The sequence below is a fragment of the Chiroxiphia lanceolata genome, chromosome 10 (assembly GCF_009829145.1).
Source record: "Chiroxiphia lanceolata isolate bChiLan1 chromosome 10, bChiLan1.pri, whole genome shotgun sequence".
Classification (NCBI taxonomy): domain Eukaryota; kingdom Metazoa; phylum Chordata; class Aves; order Passeriformes; family Pipridae; genus Chiroxiphia; species Chiroxiphia lanceolata.
The window spans coordinates 10806518-10825760 of NC_045646.1; the positions used below are offsets into that span (position 1 = coordinate 10806518).

Sequence of the window (19243 nt, forward strand, 5' to 3'; positions counted from 1 at the left end):
AAGTGTTTCCCCTACCCGGTGGTATTTGTTGTGATGTAAAGCTGGAATGGTTCCTAGAAAGCATTAAAACACAAATAATATTAACCAGGACTGAGAGAGAACAGCCAGTTGCTCGGAAATGAGAAATATGTTACGGTGACAATGGGTCAGTAGGGATGAGGCTGTCTGGTTTTTACTACTGAATCTGCTACTAAATCCCTTGAGAGCCTCAGTGAAGGCTGGTCCAGTAGGACAGGGTGTGAACAAGGCACTTGTCTGCACCAGGCTGGGACCGGGAGGCTTCAGCTGCAGGTGTTGCTGCTGAACAGGAGCATACTGGGCAAGGCTGGCCCTGCCTGAATATTGTGAGATCCTGGGCTGGGGAGTTGATCCCTCTGACTCAGCGTATTTGCCTGTCAGCTAGGACTGATCTAGTCCACCTGACCCAGTGAGGCTTAAAAAGAGCACTTCCTTATAAGGTATTTTGGGATCCTGGGAAGTGTCATGCTAATCACATGCAAAGTGCTGTTCATCGAATACTCCAACTGTTTATTGAGATATTTACCTGGATGATATCTCCTCCCCTCTCCTGCAGCATAAAACGTGCTTGATAACTCACATGAGTGCTTGTAAGGCCAAAGGGACAGTCAGCCCTTTTAATCTGTGCTGTCATGGAATAAATAACCCACTGAGCTAATTCTGAGCATGTCCTAATCTCACCTCACCCTCATTTTTGTTCACATGCGCAAACGCACCATCAGCAGTATGTGATGTGCTTCCCTCTCTCACAGCTTAAACAATAAATCCTATAAGACCAAAGCTTTGGAGATGAAAATTGCATCCTGTTGGTGGTCTTGGGCATGTGATTCAGGTTACTGAAGGTCAGCTTGAAAGGACAGTGCTTACTTCAAAGAAATGTATTCCCTTCTATTGAAATTTCACACTATAATTTGGGGAAAAACCCCATTTTTTCAATTTTACTTCATGTTTAATAGATGTGTGCAGTCATGTTTGTGTTTCAAAGTATTTAATTTGTACCATGGTTTCTACAATATTTTTCCACTGCAACCATGAGAGAAAGAAACTACTGAAAACCACTGGGGTTTTTTAATTTATTTTTTTTTTAACATACTGAAAAGGTGAGCAAGGGACTCAGCATAAGTGTAGATCCTGAAACTACCTGTGTTTTTCTCAAGTCTTACCCTTGTTGATACTCAAATAACCTTGATGGTAGAAATAGTTTGTTGCTTTGAAGCAGGAAGCTGCAGCGTCCTGCAACTCCCCTCCTCCCGCCTCTTTGTCACTGCTGTTCTTATTTGATCTGTTGTCACCTCTGGAAGAAGATAATGTGTTTCCCTGCGGGGGTCGAAGGAGGGGGGAGGCAGGTTCCTGGTGGGTTTCTGTTATAGAAATCCATGTTTAAATAACAGGCAGTAAACTTTTCTATATTCTTTTCACTTTTGGAGGGTGTTTGGTTTTGTATGTTGGGATGCTGCACTTCCCTGGGGCAGGCTTGCAGTGGTGGCTCTCCTCCCTGCAGTCACTATGTGATCTTTGATTGTTTCTCTAATTTGTCTGATCAGCAGATATTTTGACATTTGTGTGTTTTGAGAGGGGAAGACAGGCATTTAGCCTTCAGCTGGAACAAGGCTCAGTGTTACTGTACATCTTGTATTCAATGCAAGACTCGCACAGAGACCCTTCAGATCAAGCCTCCTCACCTCTCTGTGTGGGAGTGCATGTTGAGACTTCTCTCCATCTCTGTGAGCCTCCACACTACTGGAGATGCAGAATCCCTTTGCACAGGATGCTGGAGGTCGCAGACTAGTGGGGGAAAGCCCTGAAGTTGTATTGCAGTAGGGAGTGATGTTGGTTGGCACCCTCCTTGCAGCTGCTCTGGTAAGCAGCACCTTTGGTCTTGGCTTTGGGCACAAAGCTGACGGATCAGGCATCTCTGTTGCTCCTGGAGCCTGTTTCATCATCTCGGAGGGAGGGAAGAAGTTTAAAAAGACCAGTGTGGATTTGAATCAGACACCCGTCTTGGGCATGGAGAAGTTGTAAGTGTGCTGGGAGTGTGTGGTTTGCTGTCCTGATCCTTTCTTGCAAAGGGTTCCAATCTTAAGACCTTGATATATTGAATCTGCAGATTTCTTATCATGATATTTTCACTGCATGGCATCTGTAAGAAAGAGGGATTTCAAAAGGTAAAATATAGTGAACTTGCACTTCTGAACAGAGTTAAGTTTTGTTCAGCTGGCACTTTCCCAAATGGAGGGTTGTGTTGAGCCGTTGAATTGGTGGAATCCAAAACCTGGATGCATGATTTGATGTCTTACTGTGAACTGTTTCTTCTCCCATGCTATCTTCAGCACCGAAGATCTTGTTGATCCCTTATCCAGGTGGGGTAGTCACTGGAACAGAGTGATGATTAATGCAGGGGAAAGGCCAGGGCTGAGAAAGGATAGTGTGCATCCCTTTTCTGGGCGAGTAACCCGAGGGGTGGGTTGATGTGGGAGCAGCTAGACTGTAATGTGGATCACTGAGGAACAGGGAAGGGTGAGCCCTCTAACCTAGAGGGGTTTGGGCTCTGCCCCAGGCTAGCACAATAATCATCAGCGTCAATATCTGGCACATCTATTTTTCCATTAGAAACTCAATTCTTTGTGGGGTTTTAATATCTTGGCTATTTCAGATCACACTGAGAAACAGCATGGCCCTGCGCAGGCACTCAGCATGGATGCTTTAGTTGTTTGCTAAGCCAACATATATAATAATAATTTATTGCATTGCCTTGAGTATGGGGAAAATGGAAAACCAAGCCCCTACATAGCAGGAGTTCTTTTCTATCAGACAAGCTGTAGGAACAATGTGCTTGCAATTAACTCTAATAGCAAGAGAGTAGCTGGTGAGGGGAGGGATTGGGCAATGGGGTGTTTTTGGCTGAGGTTCTCTTTCGAAACGTGAGAGCTCCTTGATGATAGGGCTGGTTCAGATACCTCTCGTTCATTGCTGTAGTCCTTCAGCCCTTCCCTTGCTGGGAAGGACTAAAGAGTGTTCTCTGTCACTTATTGCATCCTTCCTTGCTCTTGGCTCTGCAGTTGCCTATGTGAGACGACACGGCACTCTCTGCCATGGTTGGGGGGGATATGGTGGGTTGCATGGTCGTCCCTTTGAGCATAATGTGGGCCAGTAACTGTGGTCCTTTGTGGGTGGTTGGCTGCAGCATCATGCCATAACCCTTCTCCATGACACAGTGAACTGGAAATCAAAGACATTTCTGGGTTTGGCACGGAGCATCCTGGGAGGAAAGGGATGCCAATGGAGTTGCACCTGGTTTTCTGGTGTCTGCCTTATAATGCTCTCCTGGGCCACAGAAGACTCCAGGCATCTGAAAGACCAGAAATGACAAAGTTTAGCAGTCACCCATGCCCAGTGAAGTAGTGTGGTGGAAGGCTGGAAGGAAATCGCTGTCTTTTCTCATGTCCCTGTCCAAGATAAAGTACTTCCAGACCTCAGGGTCGTTATTTAAAGCTCTGAATGAAAGAAACATTTTGATCTGCAGGTAGGCACAAAATTCAGGCAGTCTGGTTTGCAGCTAGGCTGGGGAGCCAGAGCTTTCCTGAGGGCATGAGCTGCACGTGTATATGTGTGTGTGTGTGTGTGTGTATATATATGTGCAGCAACCCTACAAAACAAGATCTGGTTTAAGAGAGTATTTCTGTACAGGAAAGAACGTAAGTATATGCTTAAGTCCTACGGAAGTCAAAGCAACTTAAACACATATTACAGTTAATCGTGTACTTAAGTGATTTTCTGAGATGGCCTATATCTGGAATGACACATAAGGCTCTCTTGAGTTGAGATTCACAGCCCTGTTCTGTAGTTCCTTCCCAAGGAAAGTGCTGATTTATTTATTTTTAATTCTTGCCTTAACGAACGGCCTGTTTTGGCCTTACTGCTTTGCAAGTTATTGGAAAGGATGGTGTGAAAAGTTAAAGCACTCTGAACAACACAGTCCTTTTCAAAAGACTAAGAGAATTTGTACCATTCATTTCAAAAGGACTCCATGTAACAAGAATAATGCTGTAACAGGGATGTTTCACTGAAGGATACTGTTGGAGCCGAAATGCCGTCTGGTGTGATCAGAATGACAGCCTGCTTGAAATTGGTGTGGTGTAATGTGCTACTATAGATTGCTTTCTTTTAATGTATTTTTTTTGCCTTCCTGAAGTCTCTTTATGATGAGTGGGATGCTTGCAGTATGGATTTGAATGGAATGTCATGTAATAAGAATAATAAGCAGGTGCACTGTATAAAATTTAAGTGGAAAGCTACTGCCTAGAAGGGAAAAGTAATGTGGTTACTGCTGCATCTTTTCCTCATAAGAGCATTGTTCCCCAAGCACTTATGGGTTTCCCTGTGTATGAGGTTTATCTAAGATAAATTCCTATTCAGGTGGATGGGACACTGTGCTTCTGAATTGATTTTTTGGTAGAACTTTTTATGGTTATAACAATAGACGGTGCTAAAATATAGGTTCTTTGTAAAAAGACGAATGTTTTGCCTGGAAGTAACAGGATCATGTGATGAATGCTGGAGTGTTGCTGATGAAAAGGGGTGGGGGAGGAAATTACCTTTAATAAGGAGTTTAAGTGACATTTTTCTTATAGAATGCCATTATGTTTGATTTTTCACAGAAACGAGAAACCAAAAGTGTTCGTGAGGCTGCTGTGGTGCAGCTGGTTGCCTGAAGACTTGCCTTGGCCACTCTTTTATGTGCCTTAGTGCTCACCCCATCCTTGCTCTTGGGCAGGTTGGTGCTTTCTGGAGCCCGTCAGCCCTGGCAGCATCCCTTACTGCCCAGCAGATGCAATCCTCCTGGTGTTCCAGGCCCTGTTTGCAAAGCACTATCTATTCTTGTGTTTCATGTCCCCACTCGGCCTGGCCGGGAATGAACCCTTGTCTTGACCTGCAGCATCCTCTGGTAGGAAAGCTGCCAAGCGACTTCCAGCTGAAAACACAGTTTGTTAGGAAAGGGAATGAGTTACTTTTTGGCTTGCCTCTTGGACTTCTGGCCTCCAGACTAGGCAGATCTTCTTTCTAGTCCTTGTAAATCCAGTCTTGCCAAGACCAGCAGTGATGCTGGGTGCTTTTCTGATGAAGTCCTCTCTCCAGTGTTGGCTCAAACAAAACCTTCCAACTTCTGGAAGAAGAGGAAGTTGCTCCTATGAACGTACCTGATGACCCCCTTTTACTGAGGAAAGTTCTCAGCTAATGGTTAAAATCCATTCTAAGCCCCATTAATACGAAGGTACTTTATCAATGGGAGGACAGGATTTCAGGGCTTGCATTGTACAGGTACAAAGTTTAAATCCTTGGTGGTTTTGATATATTAGCGTATTTAACCCAATAAATTCCAATAACTCTCTAATGGAAACTCAAGAGCTGTTGTAGTTCATGAGAACTTCCATTTCTTCTGTCTTCAAAGTGGGGATGGTGCTTTCTGTGGTGGGGCTGTGAGACTACAGGGAGTTGGTTTGTTCTCACAGCTGAAGAGTGGCTGAGTTGCCATGGCCATGTGTTCTCCCAGCCTGCTGAAAAGGCGAGGCAAAGCCCTTTAACTGAAACGACCAAGAAGATGCTTCACTGAAATTTGTTAAGCCACGGTGATTTTTGATTACAGTCACCTTGGTATTTAGAAAGCGGTCTGGTATCTGAGAAAGTGTATCGTGGGGTTTGTTAGTTTTAATTTAAATGTTTTTGAAATACTGGAGACTTCTGGGTAAAAAGAATGGAGGTTTTGCTTTTTGTATGGTACCAAACCAGCCTTGGACATGGTGCAGAGAGCTGTGTGGCTGCTTGGGGACTTGCTACCTTAACTGTGTGATATTTTTGCAGACAAAGCTTCAAGTACAGTTCTGTTGAAGCCCTTCATACCCTACAGTGAAGGGAATTTCAAAGGGTTTGCAAAGCCTGGCTTGGAGTTTCGGGGCTTATGAAAGCAAACAGTGTAAAATGCTTTTGGCTGGTTTTTGAGGGCAGATGTCTGGACTCTTGCATTGTCACATAACAGTGGATTGGTTGGGCATCGTCGTCTTTTGTTGCAGCAAGAATTTTCCTGAATCCACTCTTCTGTCTCCAAAAATGGCAAAGACTTTTTCTGTCAACTAATAGCTCCCTTGACAGGGATGTGACTTCAGTCCCTATGGAAAATGATTCTGAATCTGTCCCAGAGCAGGAATGGGGCTCAGATCTGTTGGGTGTTCCTAGCATTGCTTTTACTGCTGGGTTGCAGCAGCTGTGAGGGCCAAACTTGTCCAGTGTGTCCCCATGGGAAACACTGGAGGAATGTGGGTCTGTTGTCTTGGGTAAGGATGACCACAGCTGTGTTGGGAGGTTGGTTCTGGAGCATTGAAGCTCTGTGGTAGCTGCAGGAATTTGCCCAGAGCATATCTCTGCAAGTGTCCTGTGGTTCTTGTGTTAGTATCCACATAGTGCAAAGGCAGGGACTTTGGTTGATGGGCCACATTTGGGATGATTTTGAAAGCCAAACCTTCTGCAGTGGTGAAAGAGCTGTAGGTGTGACTGAAAGAAAACTTTTGCCTTCCTGCATTGCTGTGGCTGTGTTCACTTTCTTTTGTTGTTCAAAGGCAAAGGCACCATTTTATTAGTGAAATAAAAGAAGTAAAAAGATCCCAAACTCCAAAATTTCTAGTCAACTGGGCTGCAAACCTGTTGAGGGCAGAGAGCAGAAACACTGTTGAGAAAAAGTGTGAGCTTGGTCTGTGATGTTTTTGGCCCTTAAGGGACTTCTGGTCCTTAGTAGCTTTGCAGTGAATGTAGGTGATTGCCCTAATGGTGATATCTCCAGGGAATGCTCTTATCACAAAAGTGGTGAAAGAGGATAAGGGAGATAGTTTTCTTCTTTCTCATGAACATAGTGCTTTTAATTCTTATAAAGAGAGAGTAGGTTCTCTCTCAGCATTATTGACCAAGCCCTCAGAGGCATCAACTGTTGTACTGAGACATGACAAACTGAGGCTTCCCACTGGCAGCTCATTGTGGCTGGTGTCAGGGCTGCTGTGGGCAGGTGCTGGGGAATGCAGGGTGACTGCTTTCAGGAACCCTTAAGCAACCAGCTCACCTCTGAGTGACACAGGCATGTTTCTTCTCCACTCTTGTGAGCGGCTGTCTGGGCCTGCTGATCTGCCCCACCTCTCTCCCTTCCTGCTCCTCTGGCTGCTCGGTGAGGACCGGTGCCTCCTGAGAAGTTCCAGGCATACTAGTCATTTAGTGCAAGACTTTTTTCTTTCTCTCTTTGTTCTTATGCTGTAGCATTTAGACAGCAAGAGTAAGGAAGGTTTCCAAGCCGTCTGCTTAAAGCAAGGTGGTTGCAGAGCACCTGCTCTGGGCAGGGGGTGGCATCTCTGGGGATACTGACAGTGGCTGGTGCTGAGACACGGGGCAGTGGGTGGTTTCCCAAAGGTGGGGGACAGATACACTTGGCAGGGAACATGTGTGGGCTTGTTGGCAGCGGGGAAGGAAGCGTTCACTCATGCTAATCATTCCAGCCCGCAGGAATTTTTTATTTTACTGATTTTTGGTGGTGGTGGTTCTTTCGTGCAGTTATTATTTTTTTTCTATTCCCTCCTTTAATTGTTGAAGCTGTTTTTAATCCCTGTCCATAGTAAAGCCACACTGTTAACACAAGCAGCGGGGTAGCTGAAATTGCAGCTGTACTACAAGCTCTGCTTTTAATTTCAGGCTGTTATTAATGAGGCTAGAAACTTTCCCTTCCCCCAGTCGAGTTTCAGCTATGTGTCTTCATCCAAGTCACTTCACTCGGTTTTTCAAAGCATCCCTGACTCCGTCTGGGATACAACAGGTGAAGGCTGAAGACTGTTTTTGGATGTCATGAAGAGGTTTCTGGCTGCTGTCCTTTCTGTTCCCTTGTGCAGGCAGCTCTGTGCAGGTGGAGGGTTGGGAGCAGGCAGCTGCAGGGGCTGGGAGGGGACCTCCAAAGAGAGGGTGGCAATGGGGAGCTGCAACTCAGAGGTGTTAGTGCTGGAGAGGAGATGGAACTTCACGTGCTTGGCAGAGCTGGGAGGACAGGATGGTTATGTGAGTTTGGGTTGCTTGTGAGCTTCTGCCCTGCCCTGTGGTCCTGGGGCCAAGCATGAGGGGCTCTGATGGCTGCCGTTGTCATCCCGTGGGGCAGCTCCTGTCAGTCTCCATAAAGAGAATGTAGCGTGCTGTGTGTCTTCTCCTCTCCTTTTTGCTCGTGCAGCGCCCTGGGTGCCCACCGGAACAGTCTGTTGTTTGCAGAAGAAGCAGTAATGGCAAAAAGGTTTTATTTTTTAGGATGTAATATTGTAATTGCATTGGGGATATGGAAATCCCAGTCTGCTGCTGAAATTGCTGCAATAGGCTCAAACTTAGAGATTGCCAGGACTCTAGGAAAAATTCCCAGCAATTTACATCTGTAAAGTGCAGTCCCACATTCCTGTTTATAACCTGTGTGTGTTAGAGAGGACCTGTTTCTCTGTGGCTAAGGGCACATCCAGCCCCAGGTGCATGTGCTGAAGGCGAGGTTGTCCTTTATTTTCTGTGCAGGTATGACTTGAGTACTGCAAACCTGGGAAACAACCCTTGAGGACTGGAGCTGCAGTAGTCTCTAGTTTTTGAGTTATCAACCCCCTTCCCTGCAATGTAATGAAGGAAATTATTGCTTGCGCAGTGTACATGTGCTTGCAGCTCTGCAGGAGCACTCGCTGGACTGGTCTTGTTCAGTTTGCTTCTCTTTTTATCCTGCATCTCAAGACTGTGATGTCTGAGCCTGACACTCCATGGCATATGCACTAGTTTTTTTCCTGGACGGATTTATTGGATTTCCAGTAAAGACAAACAAAGTCGGAAGGCTAACGGTGCTGAGCACGCAGCACTGCGCTCCCTGGCCCAGCCTGCTGTGCTCAGCTCCTTATACGGCCAAAAAAAGAAAGAGGAAAAGAGGGCGCAGCGTGAATACCAGACATACGATGCATTCCTCCCAGCTGCAAACTCGGAATTTGCTTTTCCCTGGAAAGTGGACCCTCTGTACGTCCATTAATTCAGGCTCTGTACTGTTCAGCAGGGAGAGGAAAGCTAGCATTGAACTGGCTCTGAGCAACACTTAATTGTCTTGTGTAAAGGAATTTCTTTTCTGGAAGGGTTTTTTCTTTCTTTGGTGGGGGACAGAAGAGGGAAAGGGGCTGGGATGAGGAAGGGAAGAGGAGGCCTGATTGGCCTGAAACTCGCTTTCACTTGGCAAACTGCAAGCAGGTAGACTGCAATTACATCTATTTTCTTCATCTAAAAATCAATCTGATTCATTGTTAGCCTCCGCCTTTAAATTATATTTTCCCTGAATAGCATCTTCCAGTTAGTGGGAGGTAGAGGCTAGATAAGACAATCAATCCTGTTGCTTCATTCATGATCTGGCTTCAGCCTTTGTTGTTTGAATAACTGTGGGTGTGAATGGCTGGCTTGAGGTGCTCTGATCTGGGCTTTGACTGGAAGTACAAAGCACAGGTCCTCTATCTATTAGATATGGGCCTGAGTTTCCAAAATGGATTTGTTAGCTTGGGCATAGCACCCTCTTGAGAGCTTGAATGAGGAAGGTCAGGCCAGTCCATCATCTCTCCTCGTGTGCCACTGATTCATGGTGTGCAAAGGCACCTTCTGCAGTGACACGGGAGCTGAACAACTATGGCACGTGTTGTGGTTTCCTAGATTGTTTGGAAGCCAAATTGTGGACTGGAAGCCACAGTGGGGTGAATCATGGCGCTGCCTGCACATGGGCAACCTGCCTGCTTGCCAGCACCTGGGCCCACGTTAGCAGGGACACCTCCAGCCAGCCCTGTTTGTGCTTATTTCGAAAGGAGAGCTTTACCAAGACCACTTGTGCTTCTGTGGATGCTCTCTGTGTTTCATGAGCACCAAACAGGTGGGAGAATTGGGCAATTGTCACTCAACCAAAAGGCTTTTCTAGCAAGGGAAAAAGCAACCTGACAACTTTGAGTCATGTTTTACTGCTTTGGGATCAGAGTGCCTGGAAAGCAGTTCCCTATTGTTTCTTCACAGGCCTTGTGGAGGTGATGATGCTACTTAATTTCACAAGCTCCTTTCATCTAGCTCCTGCACCGTGCTTTCCCATCTTGAGGATGGGCTGTGACAGCACTTGACTAAGGCAATCTGTGTAGCTTTGTGAAGATCCCATCTGTTTCTCTACTTGACAGCTGGGTTGTTCCATGTTACTTGCCTTCTTGCTTTCCTGTAAAACCAAGCACGTTATTAGGACCCAAAATAGTAGCTCCTCTGGGCCATGTTGTAATAGGAGAGTGTTTCATGATGACAGGATCCAGCATTGCATGGAGGCAAAGCCCTTTTATACGTGCGAAGAAATAGCAACAATCTGCTTGCAGGTCATTCATGGCTCAGCTCTTTGAACTTCTACATTATCAAGTGTTTGCTGTCTCTGTTCTTAGAGACTGTACTTTGCAACCAGCACTGTAAATTATCCACTGAGGGTAATAAAGGAGTTTAATGGCAGAAGAAAGAGAAATGAATGGCAAATCTATGCTAATGGAAACATCTGTTGAGTATTCTTGTTACTCTTTCCTCATCCATCCCCACATGCATCCGGAGGTTGTTTCAAGCCAGGTGGAGTAGAGAGTGGACCTTAGGCTCTGTGAAAAGGTAGCTATGGGTGCTAGGCAAAATGTTTGGGGTAGAACTTCCAGGTGTTGTTTTTTAACACCATTTCACTTAAGTGCATTATTGAGCATTTTGCTATAAATGAGACGTAATGGTGCTCCTGGTGCATTAGCCAGAGCTCCACGAAAAGTTGAACAGTGGGTTGTGAATATTAGATTTGGAGTTAGTTGATGTTTTTAACTGTGTGAATTCTTTATGAAGGTATTGATGTGGATGATGGTTGCCAGTTGAGAACAGGAGACTGGCAAGCTGGTAGGATTGGGTACACTCATAGCATCCTGTGGGAAGTGAACGCTTGGGGTGCTGGACATGCAGTCAGGTTCCTGTGCATGTCTGGCTTTCTTCTGAAGATGGGGAGATCCAGCTGCCCCAACCATCCAGCTCCAGAGCTGCTGCTGGATGAAATGTTGGAGGGCAGCTGCACTCAGGTGGCCACAGAGCCCTGGCTGCAGGTTGGGCATTGTGGCTGCTATCTTGGTAAACCAGTGAGCTTGGTGGGAGAAATGGGTGTCAGGACTCCACTCCTGTGTCCCCAGTGGGTGTATTGCTTGCAGAAGCCTCTTGGATGTTGCAGATATCTGACCTGTGTGCGTGGTTAAGGACCTTCGTGAGTTTTGTGGGTGCTGAAAGGTCACAGCCTCTCTATCTTGCTTCCATTTTTGCTAGGTTTAAATGGGAGTAAATTTCCACTGGTTGCTTTTCTAATGCAATGAAGCACTGGGACTGGTGGAGAAGGAGAAAGAGACAGGTAAATATTTCTGTAAATGTTTGGGTGGTTTTGTTTCCAGGATGTTATCTTCTTGTTGGGAAAAAAAATGTAATTCAATAAACACAAAGCAGGCACCATGTTTACACCCTTTAAGTATAGGGGAATGCTGTTCTTCTGTTCCTTTTATATGTTTTTTTGTGGTACTGCCTTAAGGTGTCTTACCAGAAGTATGGGCTGTCATTATTAGAGAATCCTGTAAAACAGCTGTAATAATTGCACAATGTTCTTTATTGCTGTCAGGTTTATTCATAGTTGTTTTTTTTTTTTTTTTTAAAAGACACATGAGGGACTGTCTCTGCACACATCATTGATTTTGCTAATAAAATCTTATATTTTGATGGTACGTTTCATTGGAAAATCATCAACTGCTCCATAAAATTAAGATTTACGCTGTCGTGGGATGGGGATGTTTCCTCTAGCCTTGATGGTAAGATTGATCTAGATGGATTTGTTTGATTTCTTAACAGCTGTTGTGGAGGGTATAGAATCCAATGCCTCATCTCTACTCCAGATTGTCTGATCAGGGTTTTGGAGTTCAGCATCCAGCTCTTACCCCTCATTTTCTCAGCAGGCTGCTGTGATGTCTATCCCCTGTGTCAGTCAGGGATGCAGAAGGATGCTTCATGGTTGGTGCTGAGCTCAGTGTGACTACAGAACATGACTAGCTGTGTGGCTGCAACCTGGAGTGGAGCTGGAGGCTGTGCTGCAGTGGGTGCTTGCACACATTCAGCAGAGGCATCCCTTGCCTGATTCTGAGCAACCTGGTCTAGTGGGAGGTGTCCCTGCCCGTGGGAAGGGGGGGTTGGAACTAGATGGTCTTTAAGGTCCCTTCCAGCCCAAACCATTCTATGATTCACTTATTTCATGGGGCGTCAACTCTCCCCACCTTGATTTCATTTTTTTTCCACTTCCAACCCATGAAAAGCCTAATGTTGCTCCTGGCCGGTGGCTCTGATCTGTGCCAAATTGTGCCTCTGCTTTCTTAAATGTCTCTCACAGTTTCCCATGGCACCTGAGGACTGCAGGGATTAACTCACACATAGGAGGCTCCCAGGGTGCAAGGACTGAGGGATCTGTGCTTTGCAGAGAGGGTCTGAGTGCTCTGGGCTGCTGATGGATGGAGTGCTGGAGGAGAAGGTCCCACAGGAATGGAGGTGATGTCTATGCGTGGTGTACCTAGACATCTTTTCCTTTCTGCAGGGAGTGGGTATAGTGCTTAAAACCTACTTGAAATTATTCCAGTGCAAGGTATGAGGAGAGGACACCTCTTTGACTATGGCCACCATGTTGTCCCCAGTGGTCTGTCCATGAGAGGTTCCTACTGGCAGCTGTGACCACAGGTCAGCTGCTCAAATGGAAATGTTGTTTCTATTCGGGCTATTCACGGATCATGGGCAGGTTAAAACTGCCTCTGTCCAGTATCAGCTAGGACGTGCTTTTAAGCCTTAGGCTGAGCTTTTGCTGTCCCTTTTGGCTGAGATCTGCAGGAGCCTGGATCAGCAGAACATAGTTTTAGATCCCGCTGAAAGCCCAGAGCACATGAAAGGGCCCAGAGAAAGGTGAGTCTGAGCACTGCTCTGGTTTATTTGGCCATTAAATAGCCAAGGCAGCAGTTGGTGTTGGACTGGCAGTCAGAAAGCCACTGCTGAGCCAAACTCCAGTCCTGTATTTTGCAGTAATTAGCAAGTTTGAGCATGTCGTTCATTCAGCCAAAAATCCTGGGAGATGACACAAGTCTCTATTTTATTGTATTCATTAATTTAGTGAGCCTGTGTATGTTGTATTTGAGGGAATGTTTTGCGTTCAGGTTCGTAGAGCTGAATCTGATTCTATTTTACAGGAGACAGCCCAGTTGTCCATAGCAACCTGAAATTGATTCCCCCCCCCCCAGTCTACCAAAAGCTGTTCCCTCTTGAATCATCCCTTTAATTTAATACAGTGAGCAGGATGTCCCTGCATGTGGAAACTTCTTTTTTTAATACTGAGTAACCTAGGCAAAAAAAAATATCTTATTTGAACAACAGCCCTGACTCTGTCTTTGTTGCCACTTGGCATTAGTCCTTTCTGTGCCATTTCCTTGTACTTCATTTCAGGTACTGGAGGCCATTATCTCTGTCAGTTAATCACCACTGCTGCCTCAGGGGGATGTCCCCCTGCACGCTGCCCTGGTTTACTCAGCCTCAGCTTTGTGGGCTAGCCCAGTGTGCTTATTATGCTGAAAAGTCTGTTCTTTGTAGTGTGTGTAGAATCAACCCTGTGCTTTCCCTTGACTTGCAGTGGTGCCTACACGTGGCACTGGTGATGCAGTGGCCCTGGCGTTCCTCGAGGAGTGGGGTCAGTGGCCCTGGCGTTCCTCGAGGAGTGGGGTCGGTGCTCCTTGCAACGGGAATGCGCTGCCCAGCTTTTCGTCCTGGCTGGAGGAGAAGGGCTGAGGCCTGTGCTGTTCAGGGCAATGACACTGTTGTCAGGTGTCCCCTCCACCTGTTGCTAATGAGGATGCTCAGGGCCAGGAGCTACCAGGGGGCTCTGCTGCAGAGACCCAGCACGGGTGAAGTGCTGCCTTCGTCTCAGCGCTGTCGGTGTGGGCAGCCTGGGGCATATACAGACCTGGAGGTAAATACATGCTCTGTGTTGACCTTCCTGAGTAATTTAAACTCAGAAAGCATTACAATACCTGCTGCTTACAATCTTCTCTGACTTGTACCCTTTTGGCTCTGGTTTCCTATACTAGATCTCTGCTGTTGTCAAAACCTCTTTTTGTGGGTTTTTCCAGTGGAAGCGGCTTCAGTGGAGACTGGTTGGAAGGTGTTTGGGAAGAATGGGAAGAATTGCCATGCTGGTTTGCTCCTATTTAGAAATCTGCGGGTGCCTGAGGACTCCAAGGGGACAATTGCCTTGTCATAGGATTGCCAGGGATGAGGAATTTAGGACATTTGTGGTTTTGCTACCTGGAAGAACACTTGACTGTCTTTGGAATACCAGCAGCTTGTGTGTGGTCAGTGCAGACTGCAACATTTTTCCACATTTCCCCATTTTCACATTTTCCACATTTGCCCCTGGATTTTGCACAGAATGGCAAGACAGCAGAGACTTTCTCCTGTGCTCTTAGTTCTTGCCCTGCTTGTTGTGGAGCCATGGGAGGAGGAGGTGTTGCTGGGGCAAGGTGTGCCGTGGTAGCAGTTGTACCACCAGAATTGTCCCCGTTGCCTGTTCCACACAGAGAGAAGCAAGCTGCTGCTTGCATCTACACTTAGGCCATTAGCACAAATTGCACCAATCTGTGCTGTGAAATCTCTGCCTTTTCCTGGCTTGTTTTATGAAAAGTTAAAAAAAAAAAAAAAGGGAAAACGACATGAAATCGATATGGCAGAGGCGTCGGTTGCGTGTTCACCTGCTGTCACTGCAAGAGGAAGCCATGTCACTTGACACGCCTGGTGTATGGCACTTGTTGAGAAGATAGTTATTTCATGTCTCCCTATTTTTTTCGCATCAGTCAAAAAATGGTTTGTTTAATGTGCATCATCTGAACGTTTCACTGAATAAGCTACCCAAAAAGGTTAATCTCCAATTCTGTAATGCTTTTACTGTCGCATCCAGCTGCTTCAAAGACAGCAATGTGTGTATCTCTAATGATGACTTCCAGATGCAGAAGTAGCAGAGGCATCTATTTCTTTCAGGTGCCAGAACTGAGACTTACAAGGCCTGTTTTTTCAGAACACTTCATGTTTTGTAGCACTGTACATGGTTATAGTACAAATCTCAATTAAAGGTTGAACAAAGAATCTTAATCTCTTCTGGACGTGGTCTTTCTGTATCTTAGCCAGAAAAGGCAAGGCAATAAATATGTGGGGAAAAAATTGATATATGTGACTTCACTCTTATCGTTCTGAAGGTTTATGGCAGAGGCATAAACAGGATCTAATCTTTCCAAGTGATGCTTAGCTGCCAGACCACAAAGCATCCTTTCTGGTCTCCTTACCATTGCCTGCCTTGTGTGCTCCCCATCTTCTGAAAACTGAATGAAGGCAAGGAGACCATTGTCCCACCTGGCTGCAACCTCCTTATTGACATGACTTGGCTTTCATACACCACTAGCAAATAGAGTCTTCAGGTCTCAGTGAGTGTGTGCCCGTGTTGTCATTCCTCCTTTCAGCAGGAGTACTGCCTGCCTGAGAGATGGGTATGATCTGGCTGGGCTAAGCAGAAGTTCCTCGACTGTTGTCTGTAACTTCTGTCAGCAGGATATTTGTAAATTTAAATGCTTCCTCACAGAAGTATCAAAGGAACTAAGGCCACTTTTCAGCGTGAACTTGAAAGGCTTTCGTGCACTGGTGCAGCCAGGATTGCCATGGAGAACAAAGGCTTTTGCTAATCGCTTCTAATGCCTTTCAAGTTTATGCCTCATTTTTTCCCCTTTTTCAGACAGCCTCCCAGCGTAGAGACTTCAGTGACTGACTCACCAAATAATTAACAGGAGGAGGACTCCATCTCTGAAACTTTTGAACACCTCTTTTAATTTTCTTAAACCAACCAGCACTCTGGCCAGGATCCAATTTGTGTAATTACATTTGACCTAACTTAATCTCTTGGCAGTTTCAATTGCATGTGGTAGTCGTCTTGGCTCCCTGTCCTGGGCTGCCATTCAATGCTACTCCATGGTTTTCAACAGCTGTTGTAATTCAGCTGTAGAAATGGGTGTATTTTCTTGGTGGAAGCATTCCTCATATCTCTATCCCTTGCTAAACATCCTTATCTCACTAATATTTTGGGAGGTGACGTGTCTGATGCTGCAGATGATCTTGCTGAAGTCCTTGGAGCTACTTTCACTCTTAAAGAAGAGAATGCATTTAGACTCTTAGTAGTTTGTCCATCATATATTTTGAGATTGTTTTGAGTTTTTTGTCTTCATTAAGAGGCATTTATTTCTTAGTCTCCTCAGCTACTGTGTGCTGCTTTAAGGACATTATTGGTGCAGGTATTCCTCTCTAGCATTGGAAACAGTACTTCTGTTATCAAATCTGTGTTAAATAGGAGTTTGTCACCTTCCTGTGCTGACAGCAGTTGGGCTGGCTGGCTGTAAGTGTTGGCATTGGTAAGAGTGCAAGTGATGAAGGAAAGCAAAAGCCCAGGGCAGCTGAGAAGGATTGCAGAGGAAAAAAAAAAAACATCCCAAGTAGAAACTTGGAGATGAACAAAGTGCAGTAGCCAAAGGAACAGTCGGATGGATAATGCATGCGAAAGAGAAGACCCCGAGTTTTTGCATTGGCACATCCTTAGATGTGCAACAGATATCTTGTTTTCACAGCAAATGGCAAATTGAGTGTTTCTTGACTGCAGCCCTCAGAAAAGGTATATTTGTTACAAACCCACTTGATCCTTTGGGACCAGGAGAAGCCCCTGCTGAGAGGAGACAGGAATTTAGATGAGATGAGGTGCAAAAGGTGATCTACTGCTGAAAGATGCAGTTGTGGCAAATTGTCTGCTACCATTTAGCTCTGCTTTTCTGAGAGTCTCCAGAAGTAGGATGGGAAATGTATTATTGCTGCTCTCCCTTTTTACTTATCTCTCATGAAATTTGGGATGTTTTTGATATTCAGAACTCTCCCCTGTGTTTCCAAACACTACTCAGTGTGAATCCTTTCTTTATTCTTTCTACATTGTCACCAAACCCTTGAGTTCATGAGAAGGATTTTGTTTTGCTAGGTAGAATATCCTGAAGATGGAGGTAAGGACTATCTTGAACACAAAAGTTATTCAACCATTCATAAGGCCTGACTTTTATCCTCTATGTCTCTCCCATAATTACACATATTTAAATCTCAGAGTAGACTAGAAGTCTTGTCTCTGTTGGTTTCAGTGACACTGTAAATAAAGTCATCAGTGGTAACATTAAGATTTGTTGTCTGTCACAGTACATAAATGTTTGGAGTTGGAGCCATTTTATTTTGATGTGTGCTGTGTATAACTTATAGGTTGGCAGAACTTTCTGCGAAATCCATAAACACTTTCCTAGAACTGAGATTTATCAAACACTTATGGTGGTTGTCAGAGAAAGTGTGGCCAGTTTTGAGTGGTGGCTCATGATGTATCTACAGTCATTGATGTTGCTTTTGAAGATCTGTTTGCATGTTAAATAATGGGGTAGGAAAAATTCCACTTCAGAGTTGTTGGGTTTTCCTTTTCTACTGGACTGGACTGTCTGCCATACTGAAGACAATTCTTTTCTTTTCCATGTTTCAGAGTACTTTGTAACTGGGTGTGCCTGAATGCATCTGCCTTTGGATGTGAGCGTCTTCTCTTGAAACAACCTCGTGATACCCAGCTGCCTGCTCTCTTGGGGTAAGAAGAGAAATGCACATGCAGAGATTAAGAATGTGGTTTGAGCAGAAGCAGAATGGCAAAGAGAAGTCAAGCAGCACTGGTGCCTCAGCTTGTAGATTTTGGAAATAATGAACTTGTCATGGAGAAAGGGAAAAAACTGTAAATCTGTCCACTGTAAATAAGACAAGTTATCAACTTAAGTTGCAGCAAGAGAAATTCAGCTGAGGCATTAGTGATGATCTCCTGCATTAAAGCTGATAAGTTTGAAAGGCAAAGTTCAGTGTATCTGTGCAGAATGAGCTGCATGGTTTGATGATGAATTGATGCAACAGCAATTAACTCTGGTGCTCAGTGTCTTTGTTACCTGAATGGTGATGTTCTTCTGGAGGGAAGTGTACACTCAGTGAGAAGAAGAGGTTTAATCCTCTGTTGTTGGCATGCAGTATAAACTTGTGGTAAAAACAGGAGGTTGCATCAATTCTGACTCCTTTGTATAAAGTTTCTGGGAGTTTGGTTCTCTTCTGTGGTCCATGTAAGAGATTTACTCTCAGGTGGGTAATCTCCTCTGTTTTATTGTGACATGACAACACAATGCTACAAATACAGATATACTGAGCAAAACACAAATATCATGTGGAACGCAGAGAGAGTGGAGCCAGGGCTGATGAAATGGAGGAGAGTTTAATTTTTCTTCTCTTTCTCTTCTGTTCTTGTTCTCCATTGTGTTTCTTTGTCGTACCTTGACAGCAAACACAGCAGGCTTTTCCTGAGTTTAAAAATGCTGGCTCACCAGCTGGGTCTTGAAATTATATCCTGAAGATGGCTACTCCTTTAATTCCCTTGCTTCTTCCTCCCTTCTTTGGGAGCTGCTGATGACAAACTGAGCCTGGGCTCGGCAGCCTCTGAGCCATCATACTGAGAAGAGTGGGATTCAGGTGCTTCGTCTTCCTTGGTCTGATGAAGAAGATCAGTGAGATACTTGTCCTATCTCACAGGACATCTGAAATTCAACCTCTTGTTGGACTTTGGTTTCTGTACTATTTATATTTCATTCTTAGTGTCAGCAAATACTGGTCTGCCCTGGAGTTACACTAGTGTCTTATTGTTCATTATCGTCCTCTGCTTAGCAGAGATAAGCTGTTGTGTCCCAGGGGTATGGGAACATGGAAGAAACTTTCAAATAGTTCCTAAGAAATGCAGGTGGTGTCAAGAGAGAAATAAGGGATGCCTTTCTGAAGTCACCTTTTTACATGTTTGTTTTTTTTTTTTTCCTCTTCCCTGCCCCCCCCCTTCTTGAGCTTTTCAATTCCTGCAACTATCTGTTGAAATCTTGAAAGCAAAATGCGTTCATGGAAAGATACAATTTACTGTGTGCTCCCCTGATCTTTTGATCTCAGTCAATCAAATAAGTCCAAGACCTTG

General features: G+C 45.0%; 1 protein-coding gene across 6 annotated transcripts in view; it reads left to right on the top strand.

Annotated features, from left to right (window-relative positions):
• LPP (LIM domain containing preferred translocation partner in lipoma) overlaps positions 1–19243 on the top strand; it is a 327367-nt gene that overhangs the window by 46107 nt on the left and 262017 nt on the right. For 5 of the 6 annotated variants that reach the window (XM_032697402.1, XM_032697401.1, XM_032697407.1 and 2 more), the window contains exon 3: positions 17741–17839. The gene's annotated coding sequence lies outside the window, so the exon portion shown is untranslated. Of the gene's footprint in view, positions 1–11390; positions 11480–17740; positions 17840–19243 lie in introns of those variants that run through there. The other variant, XM_032697405.1, reaches the window with a different exon arrangement.